At 36.1% G+C, this 19,984-nt stretch overlaps 1 protein-coding gene across 5 annotated transcripts in view; it reads left to right on the top strand.

Annotated features, from left to right (window-relative positions):
* The window catches only part of CAMKMT (calmodulin-lysine N-methyltransferase), a 391,410-nt gene that overhangs the window by 130,222 nt on the left and 241,204 nt on the right, over nt 1-19,984 (top strand). The window lies entirely within an intron of this gene.

Here is a 19,984-nt window from a genome sequence, read left to right as displayed (position 1 = left end):
CGAGTGCTCCTTGACTCTGAATGGTTTTCTGTTACAAGATTTTCGTTTATAAGACTGTTTTACTTTGGCTTCTGAATATGCTGACATCCTTCACTTTTCCCTTGGTTATAGCACGCTTTATTTTTGAACATTTAAAAAAGCTCCCAAATCTTTAACAGTAATAAAGGCATTCGCTATTTTAATTATAATATGGACAAAATAAAAACAAAGGGAAACCCTTTGTTTTGTCATTTGATGATTACCATAAAACACAGAAAAGTTAATTTGCTTTTCTAAGAAAAATTATGCTGGCATCTTTGGTACACATTACTACCCATAAAGATTTGAGCTTTTGAATCCTCCACAGTAAATGACTTTTAAAATGCATAACCTCAGAATGTCCTAAGAAGCTTTCAGCTTTATAGTTATTTCATTATAGGGTACCTGTATAATAAATTCTAGGAAGATGGGACTAACTGTGGCAGTGGCGTTCTACACTCTGTAAACACTTTCCTTCATCTTGTCCCTTTGCAGTGACTCTCAGCAGAAAGACTTTCTCTTTTGTGGCCTTGTTGGTATAGCGTGGCACTAAGTGATACCAGGTTAGCAACTGGGGAACGACTTTGTAAAACTGTTTATGGAAGTGAATTTGCAGAGTTCAAGCCTGTGTTTTTTTCCTTCTCAAATCATCTAGCAACTTTAGATTCTGGCAGAAGTTGGAGTTTATTTTACAAAACACGAAAAAGCTTTTAAACCAACGTTTTTGAGGTAAATCTGTAGCAAAAGTGAGGCCACCTGCTGTTAAGAAAAGTGCTTACACATTCAGCACATTTCTGTCCCCAATAGAGGGTACTGCTGAGTTAAACACTGCCATTATTGTTCAGATCCTGTAGGTGGCAGCAGTTCCCACAGTTTCAGGGCATAACAATGGCTTGATTTGTGGGTCTAAGAATAAAGCTGTCATGAACTCATGGGATCCTTATACTGTAAGGGCTCTTCTTTGGAATGTGATACATGAGAAAATTACCATTAGTTAAGTTCCTTTTTATATTTTAAATCGTGTCCCCAAACAAGTGTTCCCAGACTTAATTTTACATTATGTTACATTATGAAGTATAAATCTTTAAGTAATCTGAGGGAAAGACATGATAGGAACTTTTTTTTACCTTTTCCTTACCCCTCCCACCCCTCCCCCCCCAATTACAAGAATAATTCATTGTTAATTTTTACTGCCGTGGCAATCTTGGGAAGGGAATCCTACTTGCTGTACAAGCATAATTTTCCTTGTGTTCAGGAGCTGAGTGGTTAATGGTTTAATGTTGTCATTCAACTTCTAGGAGGCTTTGAACCAAATTATAGCACCTATAAAAGAGTGATTTTATAACTGTCTTTAATAAAAAGGAGTTTTGAATAATACTGTGATTTCCTATTAGTCGACTCAGAACTCAGCAAGTAAGTACTCTTAGAGTGATTCAATCACCTACTGCTCTGAGAAGAGGCAGTCATTATCAGTGTGGCTGGTCACACGAATACACACACACACACACACACACACACACACACACACACACACACACACACACACACACACACACACACACGCCCCTCCACTTGTCCAAAATAAACCCCACATTAGGTATAAAGATTGCTATTCATTTAATTGTAATGGTCAGTGATTATTTAAAAACAATTTTCCCTGCCTATTATTTTGTTTAGATCAGAGTTGCAAAATCCTAAATGAAACTAGTTTTTGGTTCAAGTTAAAATACAGGTAAGCCTGCCTCTGAAATGTTTATTGAGAAATTCAGAAACTTTGGCTTATTGTTCAAATTAGTTATCCAGAACTTAAAAATGTTAATTTATTCAGATTAACATCAAAGTCTGGGAATCCCATCTTTTTTTAATAGGAAAGACTACATTTTCTGTATTTATCATTTGAGATAGTAGAATAGTAAATTAACTGCACTATATAAGTATCCTAATATATTTTGAAGGGAATAGGTTGAACTTATTCTTCTGCAGCTGATCTATTTTTATTAATTAGATACCTTTTAGCTCTATTGAATCTTAGTTTTGGGGATTAATCTGCTTCTGTTAAGTAAATATATTATTCAACTCTTAAACCATACAGATTTATATGCATTGTGCATATACAGAGACATGCATATGTACGTTCTTGCAGATAAAGAAAATGTAGCTTTATGAGGTATGGCATATTTGGATCATATCAGAGATATATGCCTTATATTGTTCATCTATGTATCAAAACATTTATCTGTATATTCAGAATGGTGTTTTTCTTAAAGAATGATGAGTGTTAACATACACCTACATATCCCATTTGATGGGTATGAAAGGAAACAGAATTATAAAAGCAAAAAAATTTGCTAAGAACCTTCCATGATCTGAATATTTTGTGTGTGTATTATCTGCCACTTAACAAACCTATCTATGTTGTTTTTTAAAGCCGATCCTAGAAGCAAAAATACAAATCAATTTATTTTTGAATACTTTTACTATGATACGCTTATATAAAACCTATTTTTGATGGCAAAACAATTTAATTATGTGCAAATATATTTCTGTTGTCCTTGTTGTTTTTAGCATATTTAAAATAGCTAGCTACATAGCAATGATCCATCATTTAAGACAAGGCTCTCTTGGTTATCTGGGAGCATTGTGGCCTCTCTAAAAATATTTCAGGCAGATATACACGAAGATACTACAAGATACATTCCATTTTTTTTTTTGCAATTCTTTTTTTAGAAATTTATGTTAAAATCAATACCAGTTTGTTAGTTTCTCATACAAATTGTGAACATGTAAAGGTGATCACTTTGCTCTAGTTCATAAATTTTATGAAGTATTTTAATGAAATAATTTTTGTCCTTCAATGAATTTATATTGCTATTTAACAAGATATTCCCTACTATTAATGTTGATTTTTACTTTTTGTAAGTAAAGTTATTTTGATGAATGAAAAAGCTTTCGATGAGTCAGATACTGTGAATTCTTGGAGTTGTTTTCAGCAGCTAAGATGTATATAGGTTTTAAAAATATAGTAAAAAATATTTTAGGCATCATAAATGTGGAAAAGGAAAATGAGCTCTTTGGTTAAGCTTGAATGGTTTAGACTCATTTAGTCCCATATTTTAGCATTTCTTTTTAATTCCTTATAATTAAAATTCTTTTTTATTTATTTAAAAATGATTTTGTATTTTATTTCCCCATATTCAATAATAGTAAACTTTAATATTAGTAAAATATCACCTAAAAAAGATGTTCATAGAAATTACTTAACATTTGAAAAGACAGGATAAGATTAACTCACACATGTCAAGGGGAATTCTAGGGCTTACAGAATAGTGTAATAACACTGATAGGGAAAGATTTTTAAGAGAGGAAGCACAGTGACTGATACGTCTGACTTTGAGAAAGCAGCAGATACAATAAGCCCTTGATTCTAAGTAATGGTTGGTGAATGGAATTTCTCATTAATTGAATTTTCTGTTTAACCAATTTCCATGTGTATATACTGTACATGTGACCAGTTTTTTAATCATTAGAATATAATAACATAAACAACTTTAAACACATACTAAAAATAATCCCTTCTAAAAAATTATTCAGGAAGCCCATTGTGATCTTTAGTCTCATTGATTATAATCAGGAGCATCTATTGCTATTTTAGAGCCCTGTTTTATGGGGAAAGAATTTGATAGTGATTGAATTTTCTAGTTGCTTGGGTTACAAATAAATGAGAATTTGTTAATATTAATTCTATAAATTTAAGTAAGGATATTTATTATAAACATTTAGCTAAAATATTATTATATAAGCATAGTTACTTTCTGAATCATATGATTTAAAATAAGAGGACCTCAAGAATCTTTTTCTCTATGTGGCTCACTACAAATTCCTGGACTCTCATAATGGTTCTATTTTTTACCCTAGGAGAGCCCTGTTCTTTCACAGGTCTGATGCTGTATAGAATCCCCATTGGGTATTACTGATGAGCATGCATTTTTCTGTATAGGGTAGAATGATTGTTACAAAACTCAGTTAGTGTCATAAACATGTCAGGTATTCCAGTATATGGGAGAATTCTTCTCTCCCTTCATGGATGGCACATTATCTCCATGTGTATCTGGTTCCATGACCCATAAAAGGGACCTTCCAAGCCATGGGCATATAAAATTAGGCTCTGCTTAAAGTTAACATTTTAAAAGGTACCACCTATATCTTAAAGAATTATAATATTAGTGCTCTAGTTTTGAATGCTCTCAAATCAAATCAATAAGTAAGCATAGCACACATGCTGTGGGCAAGACATGTTTACACGGTATGAAAACACAGTGAAGACTCCTGCAATTGACATTTTCCCCTTCAGGCCTGACTGACCAGCCCTATCTACTCTCTCACCTAAGTGAATATACCACCCTCAACCAGTATGAGGAGAATGAAACCCAATGTGAAATTTAGTTTCCCTACTTGACATTTAAAGTCAACTTCCCATTCAATTTAAGTATTTTTCTTAGTCTCCCTTATGTCCTTTCAGAAAAACAATGATGAGATAAAAATTAATTACTCATGAATTCACACAATTATTGCATTTTACTATTTTTACTGTGTAGGGATCCAACAGTCCCTGTCCTCAAGTCCTTTGTAGTCTAATGGACTGTACTCACCTTAAAATCATCACTTGGTTAATAATAGGTGAAACATAGGCAAAACAATTGCTCTCATGTATAGAAAGTCTGTATATGAGTAGTTATAAATACTTGATGGTATAGCTCAAACTGGAATCCTAGATTCTTGACTTCTAGGCTTACACTGCTGTACTTCTAAAGTTTACTTGTAAGTTGGGCATTGAGAATTCAAAGCTACAAGAACAAGGGCATCTGGCAGTCTCAGTTGGTAGAGCATGTGACTCTTGATCTCAGGGCCATGAGTTCAAGCCCCACACTGGGTGTAGAGATTACTAAAAAAGTAAATAAACTTAAAAAAAAAAAACCACAACAAAGCTATAAGAGCATACAAAAGTCATTATTTAGCGGAAGTTCTAAGGGAAAATAATACTGTTGCAGTTCCCATCATAATACAAAATAAAAATGATTACGTGAAAAATTATTCATTTAAAAAACTGATATTCAGAGCACGTAGATGGCTCAGTTGGTTAACTGACTCGATTTTGGTTCAGGTCATGATCTCAGGGTTGTGAGACTGAGCCCTGTGACTAGCTCTGCACTGGGCATAGGGCCTGCTTAAAATTCTCTCTCCCTCTGCCCGAAAAGGAAAAAAAAAAACAAAACAAACCCGATATTCAAGTAAAACTGGATTTATTTATTTATTTTTTAAGATTTTATTTATTTATTTGAGAGAGTGAGAGCCAGAGAGAGCACTGGCTGGGTGAAGGGCAGAGGGAGAAGCAGACTCCCCGCTGAGCAGAGATCCCGATGTGGGGCTCACTCCTGGTACTCCAGGATCATGACCTGAGCCGAAGGCAGATGCTTAACCAACTGAGCCACCCAGGCATCCCGTAAAACTGAATTTGATTAAAAGAAGAGTAATCTGCCTGGTGATGGGTATTAAAGAGGGCAAGTATTGAATGGAGCACTGGGTGTTATACGCGAACAATGAATCATGGAACACTACACCAAAAACTAATGATGTAATGTATGGTGATTAACATGACATAATAAAATAAAATAAAATAAAAAAAAAGAAGAGTAATCCCAGAAAACCCTTTGCCTTCTAAAGTTCTTTTTTTTTTTTTTTTTAATAGAGAGAGAAAGAGCATGTGAGTGGGGCGGGGAGGGGCAGAGGGAGACTCTTAAGCAGGTTCCATGCCCAGTGTGGAGCCTGACATGGGGTTCAATGTCATGACCTTGAGATCATGACTTGAGCAGAAATTAAGAGTTTGGCACTTAACTGTCTGAACCACCCAGGTGCCCCTCCCTTGTTTTTAAAGCGTGATATGAATGGAGCTTCTGAATATACCCTGAGACTTTAGAAGTATATGATGCTGTCAATTATCATAAAAATATATTTCTAGAGAAGTCTGAATAGTTGTCTCTTTAAAAAAGTTTCCTTGCAAAATCTCTAAGGGACACAAGCAAGTTTCTAAGAATCAAGGGCTTGCCCCTCAGCCTGTGCCATGAACCTTCAATCTGAAGCACCTCATACTGTACCTCATGCCTTCTCTACAGAACTTTGTGCCCCTTATTACACAGAGTCCTCCTGGGGAGAAACATACTCCAAAGTGATCTGAGGTAATTGGGATGGAGACAGATGAGGTACTGTTAGCAGAAATTGACAAATGAGTCTAATATTTATACAGAAATGCAAAGGACCAATGATAGTCAAGATAATCTTTTTTTTTTTAATTGAAGAAAAAGAAGTTGGAAGATTTACACTACCAGATATCAAGGCTTATTATAACAGTAATTAAGAAAGTGTGGTATTGGTATAAAGATTGACGATGTCTAAGATGAGGAAGTCTAAGGGAATAGTGGAGAGTCCAGAAACAGATCCATACCTATCTGGAAACTTGATTTATGACATAGGGGGCACTGCAGAACAAAAGAGAGAGATGGAATTTTCAATGAAATATTCTACACTTGATCTTAGCCAAAAGGCTAAGAAGCAATCACTAAAACATTCTGAGCTAACAGGATAGCCTTATAGAAAAAAAAAATCATGATCCCTTACCTCACACCATCTACAAATATCAGTTCCAAGTGAAATGAGAATCTAAATGTGAAGCATAAAACAGTAATGCTTATAACAAAAATATGTAAGAGTATCTTCATGACCCTTTGCAAAAGAGTTTGTAAACAGGATAAAAAACAACTGTATAGAAAAAGAGTGATAAATTGGTCCATATTATAATTAGGAACTTCTGTTACTGAAGGACACTGTTCAGAAAGGGAAAAGGTAAGTTACAGAGTAGGAGAAGATATTCGCAATGCATATAATGAACTAAGGACTTGTTTCCAGAATATAAAACAGATTCTTACAAATCAGTGGAAAAAGAAAACCTAATTTCAGAAATGCAGAAGACGTGATCAGGCATCACAAAAAAGATATCCAATGGCCAGTAAATATAGAAAAAGATACTAAACCTAAATAGTCACAGGGAAATGCAAATTAAAACCACAATAAGATAGCAATACACCCACCCCCAAGAGAATGGCTAAAATTAAAAAAAACAACAACTTTACAAAACCAAGTATTGGTAAGGATACAAAGCAAACGAAACTCATACTACTGATAGAAGTGGCAAAATCATCTGAAAGCTGTTTGACAATATTTACTAAAGCTGAGCAGATACATATCCTGTTACCTGGCAATTTCACTCCTAAGTATAGTAGACCGTACAGAAATGTGTATGTATGTGCACCAAAAGACACTCAAGAATGCTCATAAAATTGTTAATACAACTGGAAATAACACAAATGCCCATCAACATTGAATAAATATTGTGGTTCTTTCATACAATGGAATACTTTATTATAAAAGCAAAGAAAACGAATCAGCTACTTCTACAGACAACATCCTGAATGAATGTCACAAACATAAGGTTGAGCAAAAGATGCCCGACTCAAAATAATGCCTACTATGTGATTCCATTTATATAAAGTTCAAAGGATGGCAAACTGTGGTCTTGAGATTAGGGTGATGGTTACATCTGGGGAGGAGAGAAAGGACACAAGGGAAGCTTCAAGGATATGAGGAATAATCCATTTCTTAAACTGGGTGATGATTATGTGGGTGTGTTCAACTTGTGATAATTCTTTCAGCAATGATTTTATTTTCATTTTTCCAGATGTAGGTTGTACTTCAACAAACATGTTTAACAAAAAAGAGAGGAGACAGGCATTTTTTGCAGGCTTTGAAAGTAGAGAGCAGAGGAAAAATAGGCCAGGAAGTGGAGAAGGAGCTCTGGATGCTCTTTTTCTGATTTGGGGTAAGTGGTTCACAGATGAGATAGATCAGTGTCATTCCCTGAGCCAAAAACTCGTGGCACATGCCACAATGCTGCAATGTTCTGTGTGCTCTGGGTCCTACCCTCCATGGGTTGGTGTCTATAAAGTACTTGAATGCTGTCAGAGGCTGGGGGTCTGAGTCATAGAACTTAAAACCATTGAGCTTCGAGCACACACTGCTCAGCAGAGAACCATTTCCCTCCAAAGCCTTTTCTGACCCATCAGTTTGGGCCACGTACTCTTCTTCATGCTCCCATGGTACCAGTACTTGGGGTACCCCACCTCCCCGCCCTCCAGACACTGTAAGCTTCTTGAGGGAGCACCTTTGTCTTGTTTAGTGACTAGTGCCTAGCATCGTGGCTGCTACACAATGATCATATGAATGACTGTAAGTCAGCGGTTCATAATGTAAGAGGTGCCCGTGTTTAACTATTTTGTAGATAGATTTGATCAGTTTGAAATACATCATTCTTGTCAGCACTCAAAATTAGGATGAAGAGTTTGGGACTCTTTTTTAGGCACTTACCTCCTTTTGTTGTTGTAGTGAAGTTTTTACAATAAAGTAGAAGCTTGAAAGGGTCTAGTATTCCTGGTTCTAAAACAGCATTTTTTTTTCTCAGAATAACAGTGTGCCCTTCTTGAAAGTCTCTGCTTACATTATAAAGATATGAAATCATTTCTTTTTCCTGATAACATGGAGTTTAGTGATATTTTCAAATTGCTCTTGAATCACAACTAAAAAAGAACTTGATAGCAAAGTTATTATGGATGATCGTTTCTCAAAACGTTTTGAGTTTTGGTGTTTTTTTTTTTTATTGTACCAAGTTGAGATATGAACTCCAGTCATAATTATAATCAGGTAGCGAAGCTAGGCTTGAATTTCATGTTTTTGCCATTGGTGTGCTTTCTTTCGAATCAACTGTGTTTTTAATAAGTGAAATTTTTATATTGGAGTTGTGATAGCAGAGGTCTATGTCATACCACAAATATAAACTGTGTGATTTAATGACAATGCCCAAAGCAGGTAACTAGAGTGAAGACAAATGAAATTCTTCCTTTTGTATTTGTTGGTCATTGTGTGAAGGCAATCACAGACACAATCTGTGTCCTGGGATGTGGTACGTGAAATGGATGCAAGTCCTTGAATTCCATCATTTTGTGCATTCAAATGGATAGACAGAAGACCACGAGGCCCTTTAATTTAGAAATTTCCACAGTTCTCCATAGAGTGGCTCTCCAGTGGTTCCAGCTGTCACTTTTCCTAAGGGTTTTGACATCACATCTTCGTCAATGAAGTAATTCTGCTTCAGCAGGGAGATTTTCATATTTATGACCTATCGGCTAGATTCCAAATGCTCTTTGGTATTTTCTGTATATTGTGGCACACTTGGCTTCGGGTAGTTTCTGCGTCATATTCATGGTAGCTTTGTAAAGCTGTCTGTAGTATGTAAGAGAGCTCTAAAATTGAGGTTTTTCATGTATAACTGTATGAGAAATATTTTAGACATACGAAGGAATGGCATGAAATATGGGTCTCATACCAACATTAATGGCATTAGCTCTCCAAAAACCATGTGTTTTTTCAATTTTTATCTATTATCATTTTTTATTTTATTATCATTTTTAAAAGATTTTATTTATTTGAGAGAGAGAAAAGGAGAGACAGTGAGAGAGTACAAACAGGGAGGAGAGGGAGAAGCAGGCTCCCCGCAGAGCAGGGAACCCGATGCGGGGCTCGATCTCAGGACCCTGGGACCATGACCTGAACCGAAGGCAGATGCTTAACTGACTGAGCCACCCAGACGCCCTACCATGTGTTTTTACAAAAATATGTATCAGTTGTCTATCTTCAGGGCTATGAAATGTGTAAGTTTACCTGTATATAATGCAGTAATACCTATTATTTTAATAACTTTCTTATAAAGTGATGTTCAGTTGTGTTGCTATAAAATATGGAATCAGGACATTTGTTAAGCTCAAGGATATTTATTACACATTAGGAAAAGCCTTTGTTTTATTAAATATGTTTAAAATATTAATATCTCTAATTCTGATTTATTTTTCAAAATTTGAGTTGATTTCACTAAGTAGTGTTTTCTTGTTTTGCTATACTATTTAATTTTGGAAATTTATCACTCTTCCTTTAGCCTACTGGTTTCCAGATCTGTTCCTTCGTGGAATACTTTTTATAGTATGATGTCATGGCAGAACTTCAAAATGCATTCATGAGCTATAATAGTGGATTGCAATACTTGGATTAAAATTATGGAAAAATAAACAAAAACTTTACAAACTAATTCCTGTGAGAAGTACCAACTGTGATTCTTTTTCTTTTTTTAAAGATTTTATTTATTTATTTGACAGAGAGAGAGAGTGTGAGCACAAGCAGGGGGAATGGCAGGGGGAGAGGGAGAAAGCAGACTCTCCTGCTGAACAGGGAGCCTGATACAGGACTTGATCCCTGGACTCCAGGATCATGACCTGAGCTGAAGGCAGATGCTTAACTGACTGGGCCACCCAGGCGCTCCCCAACTGTGATTCTTATGCTTTGAAAACTTTATAACAGAATGGAAGAAATAATGGTAACATAATAGAAAAATTGGATTACTGTATAAAAAACAAGAAGAATTCAATTTAAAATGAGGTTTTATAAAGCCTTTCAATGAGAACAGTGTTTTTATGTCTTATCACACACCTATTTAATATAAGAACAATGCTTCATAGTTGGATCTGCACAGTAGTTATAACATCCAGTTATATTATTATATTTTGTTTTTTTAATTATATGTTCTTTGCCAGGGAGATGTGAAAATCACATTTTCACACATATATGTTATATGAAAAGGAAAAACATATGGATTATTTTGCAACAGATAGGTGATCTTGAATCAGACTTTTCCATAAGTGTTTAATTATTTAATTTTCAACAGCCACTTCCCATTCTTCTTGCAACTAAAAGCTCTATATATCTTCCTTTTGAAATGTTTTGGATTTTGAGTACATGAGTATTACAACTTATGTTCTTTATTTTATTTTTAAAGATTTTATTTGACAGAGAAAGAGACAGCGAGAGAAGGAACACAAGCAGGGGGAGTGGGAGAGGGAGAAGCAGGCTTCCTGCCGAGCAGGGAGCCCGATATGGGGCTCTATCCCAGGACCCCGGGATCATGACCTGAGCCGAAGGCAGATGTTTAATGACTGAGCCACCCAGGCGCCCCTTATGTTCTTTTTAAAAAAAGATTTTGTTTATTTATATGAGAGAGAGAGATAGTGTGTGTGCATGGGGGGAGGGGCAGAGGGAGAGAGAGAAACAGTTTCCCCGCTGAGCTGGGAGCCCTTGATCCCAGGACCCTGAGATTATCACCTGAGCCGAAGTTAGACACTTAACCAACTGAGCCACCCAGGCCTCCCACAACTTACATCTGAGAGCAGTATTTTACTAGATGAGTAGTGTTTTAATTTTATTTCTCCCCATTCCAACCTAATAATTCAATGAGATCTAAATTCAACTTCGCTATCTCCTTTGTAAAATGTCATTTGATAAATTATTTTAATACAAAAATCAATTAAATTGAACTATTCATACAGTAGTTGCATAATTTATAAAAATATTAATTCACAGTGCCTATGATGAATGGCTTGTCCTTCATTTCTGTCAGTATATCTCTCATGACTGTACGTATGACCTCCTTTTGATGTTCTTTGTCACTGTGAGGGCTGGATCATATACTTTTCTTACTACTGCTCTTTTACCCATTATACCTCCCAAACTAGAAGGGGCCTTGTTTAATTGGTAACTAATTGCCTTAGGTACCTTGAGAATAAACATTATTTGGGACACCAACAAATTTATAGCAAAATCTTGGAAAGCATGAAATTCAGAAAATGTCTTCCTTCCTTCCTTCCTTCCTTCCTTCCTTCCTTCCTTCCTTCCTTCCTTCCTTCCTTTCTTTTTAAGATTTTATTTATTTGTTTGACAGTGAGAGAGTACAAGCAGGGGGAGCTGCAGAGAGAGGGAGAAGCAGGCTCCCCGCTGAGCAGGGAGCCTGATGCGGGACTCAACCCTGGGATCATGACCCAAGCCAAAGGCAGATGCTTAACAGACTGAGCCACCCAGGGACCCCGACAAAATATTTTTAATGTAACATTTATCAGTGTTCAAAATGGGCTACAGTTCTTCATAGAATACATGAAGGGGTGCCTGGGTGGCTCAGTTGTTTGGGCATCTGCCTTTAGCTCAGGTCATGATCCCAGAGTCCTGGGATCAAGTCCTGTATCGGGCTCCTTGCTTAGCGGGGAGCCTGCTTCTCCCTCTCCCTGTGCCGCTCCCCCTGCTTGTGCTCTCTCTCCCTGTCAATTAAGTAAATTAAATCTTTAAAAAATTTTTTGAAAAAAAAAAGAATACATGAAGATAAAAGCTTTCTCTTAAGGCACTTGTACCTACTTTAAGGATTTACTGTAACAAAACATGCTTCCTTGATTGTATTTATTAGAGCCAAATTATGTGATCTTTTGTGGATGTACTAGATCTTATTTTGGCTATATTAAGCAATGGTCAACAGAAGAGAAGATTACTTTGAATCCTAAATAGTTATAGAAGAGAAGATTAGAAGAAAGTCACCTATGTCAGGGACCTTAGGCCGAAGACGCAAATACCTTTGGTTTTTTGTTTGTTTCTTTGGAGAAACAAATACCTTTAAATAGACTGTGTATTTAAAAACCAAGCAACAAAACTTCAAGTTTCAGTTCTGAACTTCTTCTATCTTCCAGTCCCATTTGAAAACCTGTTCTTTTTCTGTCTCTTGAACAACTCAAGAGTACATACTCTTGTTTTTATTTGCTTTGGAAAGCGCTAATCAAACTCTTGGTGGTAAAAAAAATTTATTTAATAGGGAAATGATTTTTGCTTTTTGTTGTTGTTCTTCTTGATGAGATTTTTTTCCCCAGGGCCAGTTGATGAGGGCATTTTGACCACCTGATTTTTACCTGCTGCCATTGACTTTTCCTTTTTGAGGTGAGACTAAGCTTTTGAAAGCTCTTTGGTGATTCATAGAAGAAAAAGCCTTCGGGGAAAAAATACTTGTACTTGATGTTAAGGTGTAACTAAATTTCTTTGTTGTTTGTTTTTTTGGAATTGTGTTAAAATTGTGAAATTGTAATGACTAAGTGCACATTTTTGAAGGTTTTTACTTTGTTTATTTCCTTCATCAAGAAACAAAACAAAACAAAAAAACCAAGCAGACCAGTTAACTGTTAACCCTGATTTGTTTTTACTCTTCAAGTGACATTACTTTTTAACTGGCTACATTTGGATAAGAAAAGCATGGATTTTAAACCACTTAGTAATTTGGTTTCATTTTTAACACAAATAACACCTTTTCATCCATTTTATATAAACTTCAAACAACATACGTTTTAACTTACTGCCAAATAAGAAGAAATGTGTTACATTAAAGTGCATGTTGTTTGCTTGCGCATTTGGAAATACCATTCATTTTATAGCAATTTTGAGTTATTTTTCTGTCACTTTGTATTCCTATTCAAAGAGACATACAGAAACCCTCACTCAAAACAACTCCCTTAGGGTTTACTCCTGGATGTCAGCAGACAAGAGTGGGAGGTACAGTATACAACAAGCTTAGGTCATGGAAATGTCAACTCTTGGTGACTTGCATTTATTGTTATCCTTTGAATTGTGTCCTCTTGAAATTCTGTGAGTGGTATTTTAATATATTTCATTTGTGTTTAGGTGGGCAAGAGAGAGATGCCATGTCACTTTTTTTTCCCTTCCTTCTGTTGATATAAAAAATTGAAATGCTCTCATTCTTTAGGATTTGGTTCAAATTTTAAAAACGTGTGATGCCAAGGCATAGTACATACAGAATGTGAAGTGTTAGTAACATAAGAGACTAGGGCGTAAAAATGGGGGAACTTTTTCAATGTTAAGATGCAGTTCAAAGTGTAAGATTGTTTTTAATTTAAGGAAGTGAAACAGACATTAGAGAGATCCAGAGCAAATAGATTTAGTTGTGTTCTTGTTCTTACTTTTGAGAACTAGAAGCAGTGTTTTGATTGAGAATTCTGAGGAATCAAGGACTTCGCAGGCACAGATAGGAAGATTTTGGCTCTAATTAGCAGTGTGACCTTGGACGAGTCATTTCACTTTCTGAGCCATAGGGGCTCAAAGTTTAAGTTCTTATATGACAACAAAGACTGGCAGATGCATTACAGAATGGTGTGGTGATCTCAGCCTAAGAAGTCCTGCCTCAGATTTAGTCTCTTTGGGCAGGATAGAAGAATGGGGGAAAAGAGGGCTATTAAAAATAATTGATACTATGGAAGTTCATCTTTCCCCCCTTTAGATCCCTTATAAACTGCAACAAATTAAGTTTAGTAGCCATCAACAAAAGAGGGTGGGTTAATACTCTTCTCAAAGACAAAACGGCGCAGGTGTTATATGGATTGTACTTGTGTTTGTTTGTTGCACTGTGTTTGTTTTATGTCAGTTTCTGTATTTTCCTACAATTTGAACAGTTTGTTCAAAAATCACTAGAGTGATTTTAATTTTCTCCAGTGTTCTGCAGCAGATTGTACGGCAAGAGCTTTGTCTGGAAAGGATGTTTGTAACCTAAGTGTTCAGTTTGCCAGTTTACTCCCCATACTGCCTATTTGTCTGTCTTCTATATTTAACATGACTAAAGAATATCACAGGATAAGATGTAGAAAAAGAAAACAGCTCTCCTGGGCTTCATTGTGATTCTAAGACAATAGTGCACTGGGAGGTTAGAAAGGAATCCCTTCTAAAAAAAAAATTCTTTTTTTAGTCCCTTTTCTTTACCATTTTAAATTGTATCAAGAGAATATGGTTTCTTTTAGAGAGACTATGGATTAGAGTTACCTAAAACATATCAATGACTATAAGAAAGAGAGACTGCTTCACGGCAGATAAGTTTTGGATAAAATTTATAACTAGTAAATCAAAAACATCCCCTGGAAGCTTTCTCTGACCTACCTCATCGCCTGCACCTGTTGGGTTAGGTACCTCTCTGTGAAGCTCTTGGAAGCAATACTCTTTTGTCTCTTTTTCACTGTGTGAGACATACATCATGACTAGCACATCATCACTAGTTGGAGAGCTCCGCAAAGGCAGGGACTGTATCTTATTTGGCTTCGTGTTCTTACCCATGTCACACAGTAGTTGTTCAGGAAATATCTGTTGAATGCATGTCAGGTATAGAGAAATGATGGACAGACCCTAGTTACGTCCACATCCCTACATCCGAATGAGTAATGTGTTTAGGTTTGAAAATATCCTCACTGCCTTTTCATTAAGAAACAAATGCTTCTGCAGTCTTCCAGAAGAGTTGATATTTATTATTTTTGAGGACTATTAAAAATTACATATGTGTAACATTTTTATATCAAAAAAATTTTTTTACAGTTTTGTAATATGTAAACATTTCATAAAAATATATTGTCAAGAATGTCATCACTTGATTTGGGTAACTTGACTGCTTTGGGGTTTTTAAAAGCCTTTGTAGTGTTGATTTCAATGCTGTTGATTCCAATACTTGGCCAAGGATGTCAGTTAGAAGCAATTCTTCCTCACTACTAGTTGTTGGCCTGTGACGTGAGCAAGACAGATTTGGACCCAAGCTGAAATATCTAGTCAGGCCCCATTCAGGTCACGGTGTAGTTCAAGCAGGCTGTGCACATTTCTCATTCCCCATCAGTATGAGGCCAGTGAACCTGCACCAGCCAAAATTTTTACTGCCATTCTGTTGGGCTGCTGTTGAGTAGATCCAGTTTCATTTTTATTAATGATTAAATTAGATTTCTTCCATATATAATCACTTTTTGAGAGAATCTCTTACTTTCTTATGAACTCTTGAATCTCAAAGTCATGAGCAATACATAATTCTACATCTTAAATTCAGCAAAGTCTCCCCCCACCCCGGTATTCAGAATAAGGCCATAGTTGCATGGGACCATAACCAAGTTTATAATTTTCAAAATGTCAAAGCATTTGAAGTTTTTCACGTTTCTGTGGTAAAAGTCCTTGGTACAGTTTTACACTTTCCTTTATATTGACTGATCTAAAGATTTGACTATTAATTTAACAAGCATTATTATACTTTTCTTCTAGAATAAACCAAAGCTCTTTAAATAAATTGATCCCTTACTGTCCCATAACGATAAAGAGTATTCAGTACTCAGATTTTTCAGACACTACTGCACAGTATTGTCAATACTTGAAGAGAAGAGCAGCTGTTGTCTAGTGAGTGAGGGCTGAAAGGTGAACACTCCCTACAGATTCAAAGAAACACAGGCACCCTACTTTATTCTGTATGCATAAGTAGAGCTCAGTAGAAAATGTGGTCAGATTTCATGTATATTTCATAGAGTAACAACGGCATTTTCCACTGTTGACTAATACAGCCTTTAGAGCCCACCCTTGTAGGTGACTTGAACATTGCCATATACCCTGCAGGCACTCATTAAATACTAGCTGATGATGAGAGATGAATATCCCTGCTTTTCAGTACTGCACATGAGATAACCAGTGCTTCTAGGTAGAGTTAATTAATATCTGGTGGTCTTCTACATTCCAAAGAGAATATGACTTCGAATTCTCTCTCTTCACAGATAAATTTGTAAGGTCACAAAAGTTGTTGTCCCAGTTTGGGACTTGGGAAATAACATTTAAATGAGTAATGGTAACCCATAGTAATGTAAATGCTTGGTTCTACTGGCCCCTTAAGTCTAAAGTGTAGGCATCAGGGGACTCTGATACACTCATTTGCTTTTGAGAACCTTAGGTGCTTCTGGCAGTGATATGTGTTGGCATCATATGTTGCATTATTAGTGTGATGGTAGATTTAGAAGTTAAGTGTCAGTCTTTGGCTGCAATTATTTGCTAGCCAAAGAACCTTAGCCATTTTCAGGTATGAGGTTTTTTAATTGGAAAAGGGAGAATATCCTCATTTATTATTCATAGATACAGTACATTTATTATGATTCTTTTGTTAAAGATGAGACAAAATATGAATTAAAACCAAGTACAGTTTTAAAGACTCTTCAAAATAAATTAGAATGCTGGTTTTATATATCTTCATACAAAAATTATGATTTTAAATTTTATTAGCTGATTGAGTATTTCACCTCAGTTAATAATGGGGATGTTGACAAATTACACATTTTTTAAAAAAGATTTTATTTATTTGACAGGGAGAGGGACAGCAAGACAGGGAACACAAGAAGGGGGAGTGGGTGAGGGATAAGCAGGCTTCCCGCGGAGCAGGGAGCCCAATGTGGGGCTTGATCCCAGGACCCTGGGATCATGACCTGAGCTGAAGGCAGATGCTTAATGACTGAGCCAGCCAGGCGCCCCCAAAAATTACACATTTCTGTTTCACTGGGGATACTTTGTCTCTGTTTGTTTTTCATAATCATAGAAATAAATAGCATAGAATTGGACACTTTATTTCTCATAAATAGAAAAGGTAATGGTATAGTATTGGACAGGGTGGAACAAAGTACTTGGGATAAGAAATACTAAGTGGATATGTACAGCTCAATGTGTGGGATGAATTGGATTCAGGGAATTCACTCTTTCATCTTTGATTTTTTTCTCAAAGATTTCATTTATTTATTAGAGAGAGAGCAGAAACAGGGGGAGCAGCAGAGGGAGAGGGAGAAGCAGGCTCTCAGCTGAGCAGGGAGCCTGATGCGGGGCTCGATCCCAGGACCCTGGGATCATGACCTGAGCAGAAGGTAGACACTTAACCAACTGAGCCACCCAGGCGCCCCTTCATATTTGATTTTTTTTAATTCAAATTCTCTATGTAGGCATGCCAAAAGGTTAAGAGAGAGAAAGAGTAAGAAAGACCCATTTTTGTGAAAAAAAAGTTTTATATAGATGTGGAAAACATATACCTGAAAGTTGCACACCAAAATTATTAACAATGACTGCCTCTGGGGAACAAACCTCTAAATAGAAGGCCTTTTCTGCTTTTTATTTTATATCCCTTCCTATTATTGCAGTTTGTTTTAAGGAGGATGTATTATTCCTATAATTAAAAAAATTAAGAAGCAAAAAGAGAGACTGAGATGGGGACAGAGAGAATGCAAAGGGCTCTAGAAAGTCAGAGAATGGCAAGAGAGGTGAAGATTGTGGTCATCAGAACTGGATCTTAACACAGATCAATTTAGACACTTGCTGGCTGAGGGAGTCTTCTTGCCTGAAGAGAAGTCTGGAGCCTAGGCCAGCAGTGGCAAAGAGGGGGCCCTGTGTGGAGAGTGAGTAGGACTGTAGAGGGAAGGTGGTAGTAGAGAAAGATTGGGAAGGTGAGGGGGTTGATTATGGAGATGACAGTGATCCTGGAGTGTGGCTAGAATATAAGCATTCTGTGGCAAGAGTGTTAACCTGGGGAGCCCTTGGCAGTTTAAGTATGTGTGTCTGTTGAGAGACATCAGTGATAGTGAGCCTTTACTAATTTTATTATTATTATTTTATTTTTATTTTTATTATTATTTATCAGAAAATGAATGATACTTAACCTCTCCAGACAACCTCGATGCTATGACCTAACTTTAGTTTGCCGAATGGGCCAGGTTATATCAACATTCAGGAACGGAGCTATTCATTTTCTCAGTTTTGGTAATGACCCATGTAAAACATTTTTAAAATTGTCTTACACGAAGTTAGACTCTTACACTTAGAAGTTGAAGTATAAGAAGCTATTTATTAGCTAACGGTGTGGGTTGATTAGCCATTAGTTAAGCTAGACATCTGGAATTACATCAATATATATAGACATAGAAACACATACATACACATTCTCTAAGTAAGGTTAAAATCTATAAAGCTAAATATATTCATTAGTATCACTTAGGAGATGCTCTCTTTTGTCATGTTTCTTTGGCAAAAGCTAGCAGTTCTGTTAGCAGTGGTTTTGATGATAAAATCCTGCAATTCAAGAGGTTGGCTTATTCAACTAAACTGCTACCTTGGGCAATGCTGGACCAACTGTGAGCGGTCTGTTTTCTTGAGACCTGGAAAGCTGTTCTGTTTGCTAAACAAAGGAATTGTTGATTTCAGTGATTTAATTCCCCTTTTGGCTAACGGCTGCTGAATGAAAACAGTGCTTATTTGGGAAGGAATCTGTTGCTAAGGCAACTGATATCTCCTTAATTATTGGCCAATATTCCCATATGAGATTGGTCTCTTTTGATTGTTGGAAATAACCAAATTACCCTGAGCACTTTCAAGTCTTGAATTTGGTGTTGATGATGGAGGTGGGGGTGGGGAAAGGATTTTTCTCAAGTTTATAATCAGAAATCTCCCATTTGGATTGGCGTAGTGAAGGTACTATGTTCGGGGTGGTGGTGGTAGTAAAAATATAGGTAACCATGTCATTTTTGCAAAATCTTCTGTATTGTAAGAGACCCTGTTACTTAAGACTAGTTGCAGTTATGAGATTAATGACCTATTCTTTCTTTTAATTGAATTCTTTGATGTCTAAGAAAATATGTCTTAATCAGTTATTTATCCTCAAGAATGGGCAGATCTGAGGAGAAACTTGTAAGTACTTTTTGAGTAATTATGCTAACAAGGGTTGTCTTCAGAACTATCCACAGCCATTTATGTGAAGTTCTTTTCTTGGATGTATCTAATGGTGCATATGTTGACCTTGGAGACTGACCTCTTTCTGCCTGTTACTTTGTAGGATCATGTAAAAGACCTATGTGGCTTCTTGTCTCTTGACAGTACAGTCATTTGATCATTTAAAATTAATTGAAGCTTTGAATATAGTCAGGCTAAATTCTGTTGTGTTCATATCATACTTACTTCATGATTGTTCTCCTCCAGTGTGAAAGACATACTGAGAAATCATTACAGTTCTTACAAAATAGGCGTTTGTCTTTATAATTTTATTGTATGTCTTTTAAGTACTTCACTGTGGATAATAGAGATCATACATCTCGTGTCTTTACAACAAAATGGGAATTCACTG

This window comes from Zalophus californianus, chromosome 8 (assembly GCF_009762305.2).
Source record: "Zalophus californianus isolate mZalCal1 chromosome 8, mZalCal1.pri.v2, whole genome shotgun sequence".
Lineage (NCBI taxonomy): Eukaryota > Metazoa > Chordata > Mammalia > Carnivora > Otariidae > Zalophus > Zalophus californianus.
This window is presented reverse-complemented; position numbering and strand designations above follow the sequence as displayed.